General features: G+C 54.3%; 3 non-coding genes across 3 annotated transcripts in view; all 3 read right to left on the bottom strand.

The window, feature by feature from the left end:
* LOC124584299 overlaps nt 1-537 on the bottom strand; it is a 4,225-nt gene extending 3,688 nt beyond the window's left edge. The window contains exon 1 of the ribosomal RNA XR_006974687.1: nt 1-537. This exon is cut by the window's left edge and continues 3,688 nt beyond it. This is a non-coding gene — a ribosomal RNA (large subunit ribosomal RNA).
* Nucleotides 538-725: 188 nt separating this feature from the next.
* Nucleotides 726-880, bottom strand: LOC124583952. The gene has a single exon (XR_006974378.1). It is a non-coding gene; the product is annotated as a 5.8S ribosomal RNA (ribosomal RNA).
* Nucleotides 881-1,231: 351 nt separating this feature from the next.
* LOC124584110 lies at nt 1,232-3,141 on the bottom strand. Its single transcript, XR_006974521.1, has one exon. It is a non-coding gene; the product is annotated as a small subunit ribosomal RNA (ribosomal RNA).
* Between the last annotated feature and the right edge of the window lie 4,359 nt (nt 3,142-7,500).

Genomic DNA, 7,500 nt, shown 5'->3' with positions numbered 1-7,500 from the left:
GCGGATTGCTCCGCGCGGGCGGCCGGCCCCATCTGCCGAGGGCGGAGGCCAGTGGCCGGATGGGCGTGAATCTCACCCGTTCGACCTTTCGGACTTCTCACGTTTACCCCAGAACGGTTTCACGTACTTTTGAACTCTCTCTTCAAAGCTCTTTTCAACTTTCCCTCACGGTACTTGTTCGCTATCGGTCTCGTGGTCATATTTAGTCTCAGATGGAGTTTACCACCCACTTGGAGCTGCACTCTCAAGCAACCCGACTCGAAGGAGAGGTCCCGCCGACGCTCGCACCGGCCGCTACGGGCCTGGCACCCTCTACGGGCCGTGGCCTCATTCAAGTTGGACTTGGGCTCGGCGCGAGGCGTCGGGGTAGTGGACCCTCCCAAACACCACATGCCACGACAGGCGGCAGCCTGCGGGGTTCGGTGCTGGACTCTTCCCTGTTCGCTCGCCGCTACTGGGGGAATCCTTGTTAGTTTCTTTTCCTCCGCTTAGTAATATGCTTAAATTCAGCGGGTAGTCTCGCCTGCTCTGAGGTCGTTGTACGAGGTGTCGCACGCCACACCGCCAGCCGGCTGTGCACGCTACCGAGTAAGTACCGGTATGCGAACCGCCAGGCGACGGGCGCGCATCGCACGTTTCAGGAGGCGCGGCCGGCCCCACAGGCGGCCGCGACGCTCCCAGGTCTGCGAAGCGGGGCAAACGCCGCGCGCTTCAGTATACATAGCCGACCCTCAGCCAGACGTGGCCCGGGAACGGAATCCATGGACCGCAATGTGCGTTCGAAACGTCGATGTTCATGTGTCCTGCAGTTCACATGTCGACGCGCAATTTGCTGCGTTCTTCATCGACCCACGAGCCGAGTGATCCACCGTCCTGGGTGATCTTTTCTTAGTTTCCACTGTCTCTTTCAAGACAGTTGCATAGGCGGGACGTAGGCGTGTGGCGGCCCCTGTTCAAGCGTTCTGTGTCCAACGGCCTCACGGCCGATGGGCGTCGTACGGCTCCACACCGGAGCGGACAGGCAGTCGGGCGAAAGTCATTCAAAACCGGCGCCAGGCGCCAGGTGCCGCAGGCCAGCCGCTCCAGCGCTTCAGCGCTCGTACCACACAACATTGGCGTTAGTTTTGAGAAGCACGCGTGGTTCCGCACGCGGCGCACGGCTACTGCGAGCCGTACAGGTAGCGTGTTGCGCGACACGACACGCACATCGAAAGACATGCAGTCTAGTCGGTAATGATCCTTCCGCAGGTTCACCTACGGAAACCTTGTTACGACTTTTACTTCCTCTAAATGATCAAGTTTGGTCATCTTTCCGGTAGCATCGGCAACGACAGAGTCAATGCCGCGTACCAGTCCGAAGACCTCACTAAATCATTCAATCGGTAGTAGCGACGGGCGGTGTGTACAAAGGGCAGGGACGTAATCAACGCGAGCTTATGACTCGCGCTTACTGGGAATTCCTCGTTCATGGGGAACAATTGCAAGCCCCAATCCCTAGCACGAAGGAGGTTCAGCGGGTTACCCCGACCTTTCGGCCTAGGAAGACACGCTGATTCCTTCAGTGTAGCGCGCGTGCGGCCCAGAACATCTAAGGGCATCACAGACCTGTTATTGCTCAATCTCGTGCGGCTAGAAGCCGCCTGTCCCTCTAAGAAGAAAAGTAATCGCTGACAGCACGAAGGATGTCACGCGACTAGTTAGCAGGCTAGAGTCTCGTTCGTTATCGGAATTAACCAGACAAATCGCTCCACCAACTAAGAACGGCCATGCACCACCACCCACCGAATCAAGAAAGAGCTATCAATCTGTCAATCCTTCCGGTGTCCGGGCCTGGTGAGGTTTCCCGTGTTGAGTCAAATTAAGCCGCAGGCTCCACTCCTGGTGGTGCCCTTCCGTCAATTCCTTTAAGTTTCAGCTTTGCAACCATACTTCCCCCGGAACCCAAAAGCTTTGGTTTCCCGGAGGCTGCCCGCCGAGTCATCGGAGGAACTGCGGCGGATCGCTGGCTGGCATCGTTTATGGTTAGAACTAGGGCGGTATCTGATCGCCTTCGAACCTCTAACTTTCGTTCTTGATTAATGAAAACATACTTGGCAAATGCTTTCGCTTCTGTTCGTCTTGCGACGATCCAAGAATTTCACCTCTAACGTCGCAATACGAATGCCCCCGCCTGTCCCTATTAATCATTACCTCGGGTTCCGAAAACCAACAAAATAGAACCGAGGTCCTATTCCATTATTCCATGCACACAGTATTCAGGCGGGCTTGCCTGCTTTAAGCACTCTAATTTGTTCAAAGTAAACGTGCCGGCCCACCGAGACACTCACTCAAGAGCACCCTGGTAGGATTGCAACGGGGTCCGCCTCGGGACGCACGAGCACGCACGAGGCGCGTCGCACGCCTTCAGCTCGCCCCACCGGCAGGACGTCCCACGATACATGCCAGTTAAACACCGACGGGCGGTGAACCAACAGCGTGGGACACAAATCCAACTACGAGCTTTTTAACCGCAACAACTTTAATATACGCTATTGGAGCTGGAATTACCGCGGCTGCTGGCACCAGACTTGCCCTCCAATAGATACTCGTTAAAGGATTTAAAGTGTACTCATTCCGATTACGGGGCCTCGGATGAGTCCCGTATCGTTATTTTTCGTCACTACCTCCCCGTGCCGGGAGTGGGTAATTTGCGCGCCTGCTGCCTTCCTTGGATGTGGTAGCCGTTTCTCAGGCTCCCTCTCCGGAATCGAACCCTGATTCCCCGTTACCCGTTACAACCATGGTAGGCGCAGAACCTACCATCGACAGTTGATAAGGCAGACATTTGAAAGATGCGTCGCCGGTACGAGGACCGTGCGATCAGCCCAAAGTTATTCAGAGTCACCAAGGCAAACGGACCGGACGAGCCGACCGATTGGTTTTGATCTAATAAAAGCGTCCCTTCCATCTCTGGTCGGGACTCTGTTTGCATGTATTAGCTCTAGAATTACCACAGTTATCCAAGTAACGTGGGTACGATCTAAGGAACCATAACTGATTTAATGAGCCATTCGCGGTTTCACCTTAATGCGGCTTGTACTGAGACATGCATGGCTTAATCTTTGAGACAAGCATATGACTACTGGCAGGATCAACCAGGGAGCTGCGTCAACTAGAGCTGAGCAGCCGGCCGCCCGGGAGTGTGTCCCGGGGGCCCGCGCGAACACGCAAGCGTCCGCTCAATTATTCTGCAAACAGGAGGAGGCTGAGCTCCCCTGCACAATACACCTCGAAACCCTCTCAGGTCCCGGCGGCGCGCAGCGCCGTCCTAAGTACTTGGTCGGGTTCGAGAGTGGCGCAATCGCCCGGAGTTTGGCGAGTAGACGCTTTAGGTGCGACCACCCGTGCTCCCAACTGAGCTTGCCGCTGCCGACAGAGGCCCGGGAGCGTGCTGTCGTGGCATTGCCGGCGGGAGACAACACGCGCCACCTACGGTGGCCGGCAGCTCCAACGCCAGCGCCACAGAAGGACAAAAGCCCCACTTGGGTGCCGAAGCGAACTCTCCCAGCACAGCGCACGCGCCAACACGTCCGCACAGCTGCGATACAATCCACCTGCGAGAACCGCAGAGGCGACCGAGCAGCAGACGGCGTCGCGGCGCCGAGCGCCGGGCGGCGGCGCATCCTCAGCGCACACAGTCCTCAATCGGACCAGCACACTGCAGATGTCCACCGCGCTTCGCACCGGGCCCGCGAGGACCTACTTTGGCCGCACGGCGCCGCGTGCAGGGTGCGCCGGCGCGCAGCTGCGCCGCCTGCCGCCTCCGTCGGCCGGCGCGCCTGCCACTGGCCGCCCCCACCAGCCGGCTGTAGCGCGTGCGCCCACGCACCGCGCGGCCAGCACGCCGGGAGGCCCCCCCTCACCGGCCGGGAACGGTCCCACCCAGCCACCGCCGCGTATCGCTTCACACCCACATGCCATTCACGTTCGTGGGCATGGTGGGTATCGCTGAAACAACCGGTTGGTAGCTCAACCGATCGTCGCCATCACTGATTCACCTCTAGCGAGAACAACCGCACCACAACGGTTTACCAGTTGTTCATTTGCGTAACGTCACCAGCAAACGTAGACGTCCATCGCCATTTGCAAATTCAACGATTGTTGCATGCCTGTGTCAGGTGTCACGACACACTATGTCTGCCCACATACACGCAACAACATGTGCACGCTTCGCGAACACGTGGAAGGTGGCCCCCGTACGTATGCGATGTCCATTGCGCGAACGACTGTCAACCGGCCTCTGTCGCATGTCGCAGATGTGGAACGCAGTGCACCATGCTATCACGGTGTGTGAGAGGAGACGACTACGTCTGACAACACGCGCCACTACATCAACAGACGGCTCATGCTGATCGCCATCCACGGCATACCATACTGCAATCCAGCTCTTATAGGGAGACGACACGTAGCTGAGTGCACAATATTTGGACCGTATGGTTCGCCGTTGTTGGCGCAGTCGTGGTACGGTCACACATGTACCACGATGTATCATTCAGTACATGAGGACCAATGTGCAGTACAGTGTGTGATTTGGACGTACAACATCAGCGGACAGTTGACACAAGCCGTACCACAACGTAGGCTGTGCTTCGCCATGCGAATGCCAATGAACAACTGCGAAGGGCATTGAGCATGTACGTCCTACTGCCATCCGCATTACAGTGTATAGCTGCAAGGTGTTTCACATGAAGCGATACTCTGGGGACCGGGCAGTGCGAGTAGCAAACTATATTGCGGGGGTTGCAGTTAGGCAACACTACACTAATTTAACGCGTCGTATGACAATTACAGAGCAGGTTAAGGCCCAACGTGTGTTGGGTTAAGGCCCAACGTGTGTTGGGTTAAGGCCCAACGTGTGTTGGGTTAAGGCCCAACGTGTGTTGGGTTAAGGCCCAACGTGTGTTGGGTTAAGGCCCAACGTGTGTTGGGTTAAGGCCCAACGTGTGTTGGGTTAAGGCCCAACGTGTGTTGGGTTAAGGCCCAACGTGTGTTGGGTTAAGGCCCAACGTGTGTTGGGTTAAGGCCCAACGTGTGTTGGGTTAAGGCCCAACGTGTGTTGGGTTAAGGCCCAACGTGTGTTGGGTTAAGGCCCAACGTGTGTTGGGTTAAGGCCCAACGTGTGTTGGGTTAAGGCCCAACGTGTGTTGGGTTAAGGCCCAACGTGTGTTGGGTTAAGGCCCAACGTGTGTTGGGTTAAGGCCCAACGTGTGTTGGGTTAAGGCCCAACGTGTGTTGGGTTAAGGCCCAACGTGTGTTGGGTTAAGGCCCAACGTGTGTTGGGTTAAGGCCCAACGTGTGTTGGGTTAAGGCCCAACGTGTGTTGGGTTGAGGCCCAACGTGTGTTGGGTTGAGGCGCAACATAGGTTAGGTTGAGGCGCAACATAGGTTAAGTTGAGGCGCAACATGGGTTAGGTTAAGGCGCAACATGGGTTAGGTTAAGGCGCAACATGGGTTAGGTTAAGGCGCAACATGGGTTAGGTTAAGGCGCAACATGGGTTAGGTTAAGGCGCAACATGGGTTAGGTTAAGGCGCAACATGGGTTAGGTTAAGGCGCAACATGGGTTAGGTTAAGGCGCAACATGGGTTAGGTTAAGGCGCAACATGGGTTAGGTTAAGGCGCAACATGGGTTAGGTTAAGGCGCAACATGGGTTAGGTTAAGGCGCAACATGGGTTAGGTTAAGGCGCAACATGGGTTAGGTTAAGGCGCAACATAGGTTAGGTTAAGGCGCAACATGGGTTAGGTTAAGGCGCAACATGGGTTAGGTTAAGGTACAATATGGGTTAGGTTAAGGTACAATATGGGTTAGGTTAAGGTACAATATGGGTTAGGTTAAGGCGCAACATAGGTTAGGTTAAGGCGCAACATAGGTTAGGTTAAGGCGCAACATAGGTTAGGTTAAGGCGCAACATAGGTTAGGTTAAGGCACAACACGGGTTAGGTTAAGGTACAACACGGGTTAGGTTAAGGTACAACACGGGTTAGGTTAAGGTACAACACGGGTTAGGTTAAGGTACAACACGGGTTAGGTTAAGGTACAACACGGGTTAGGTTAAGGTACAACACGGGTTAGGTTAAGGTACAACACGGGTTAGGTTAAGGTACAACACGGGTTAGGTTAAGGTACAACACGGGTTAGGTTAAGGCACAACACGGGTTAGGTTAAGGCACAATACGGGTTAGGTTAAGGCACAACACGGGTTAGGTTAAGGCACAACACGGGTTAGGTTAAGGCACAACACGGGTTAGGTTAAGGCACAATACGGGTTAGGTTAAGGCACAATACGGGTTAGGTTAAGGCACAATACGGGTTAGGTTAAGGCACAATACGGGTTAGGTTAAGGCACAATACGGGTTAGGTTAAGGCACAATACGGGTTAGGTTAAGGCACAATACGGGTTAGGTTAAGGCACAATACGGGTTAGGTTAAGGCACAATACGGGTTAGGTTAAGGCACAATACGGGTTAGGTTAAGGCACAATACGGGTTAGGTTAAGGCACAATACGGGTTAGGTTAAGGCACAATACGGGTTAGGTTAAGGCACAATACGGGTTAGGTTAAGGCACAATACGGGTTAGGTTAAGGCACAATACGGGTTAGGTTAAGGCACAATACGGGTTAGGTTAAGGTACACATTGTTGTAAGGAAAGGTGTTTTGGGGGGGGGGGCCGGTTTGTTGATTGTGATTATCGTAAGTAAATGACTGCGGCATCATCTGATTTGGCACGTCAGGGTGCACCTTTGGCTCATGACAGGCGGCGCTCTGATTCCATGCTTGTGGCAGACCTGTGTCTTTCATTCCTGCCATTGTTTTTGTGGTGTGACAGGAGGCAGTATTGTGATGTTGGGTGCACCCCTGTGTAGGACATGTGTGGGTGTTGGTGGCTTAGCTGAGCAATGGTGGTTGTCGGAAGGGTGGGATATTCTGTTTTCCGAGTGGACCTCCCGGTCTGGTTATGATAGTGTGGATTGTCTAATGTGGCAGAGAGGATGCACTGGGTGTTGTTCCATGCTGGTGCTTACATATTGTCTGTGTGCCTGTTACAGGCAGAGAGTAGTGCGTGATAAGAGTGTCTGGCTGACGTGTGATTGTGAGCAGAGTCTTTCAGCATGTATACGGACAGTTGTATACATTATCTGTATTCTGATGGCTCTATCTATTACTAATCAGCGCCGTGTATACGTTTAATCCGGTTCCAGTCGAAACTATTGTATCTCTGTACATTAGTGACACGGCGAGCCCGCTATGTAGTTACTCGTCTCGGCAGCTTCCACCGGTGTATGGCAAATGATTATAAGGAATCAGTCTAGTCGTCAATACCGATAGTGTGACGTCACATGTCTGGGGTGGGGGACGCTGCGCCCTTCCGGTGGGTCATGGCCTAGGAAGACTCTTCCCACGCAGGGGGGCTTGGACTGTCATTGACTCTTCCGAGTAATATACTTGCCGTACGTTTTTGC

Source organism: Schistocerca americana, unplaced genomic scaffold (genome assembly GCF_021461395.2).
Source record: "Schistocerca americana isolate TAMUIC-IGC-003095 unplaced genomic scaffold, iqSchAmer2.1 HiC_scaffold_47, whole genome shotgun sequence".
Lineage (NCBI taxonomy): Eukaryota > Metazoa > Arthropoda > Insecta > Orthoptera > Acrididae > Schistocerca > Schistocerca americana.
This window is presented reverse-complemented; position numbering and strand designations above follow the sequence as displayed.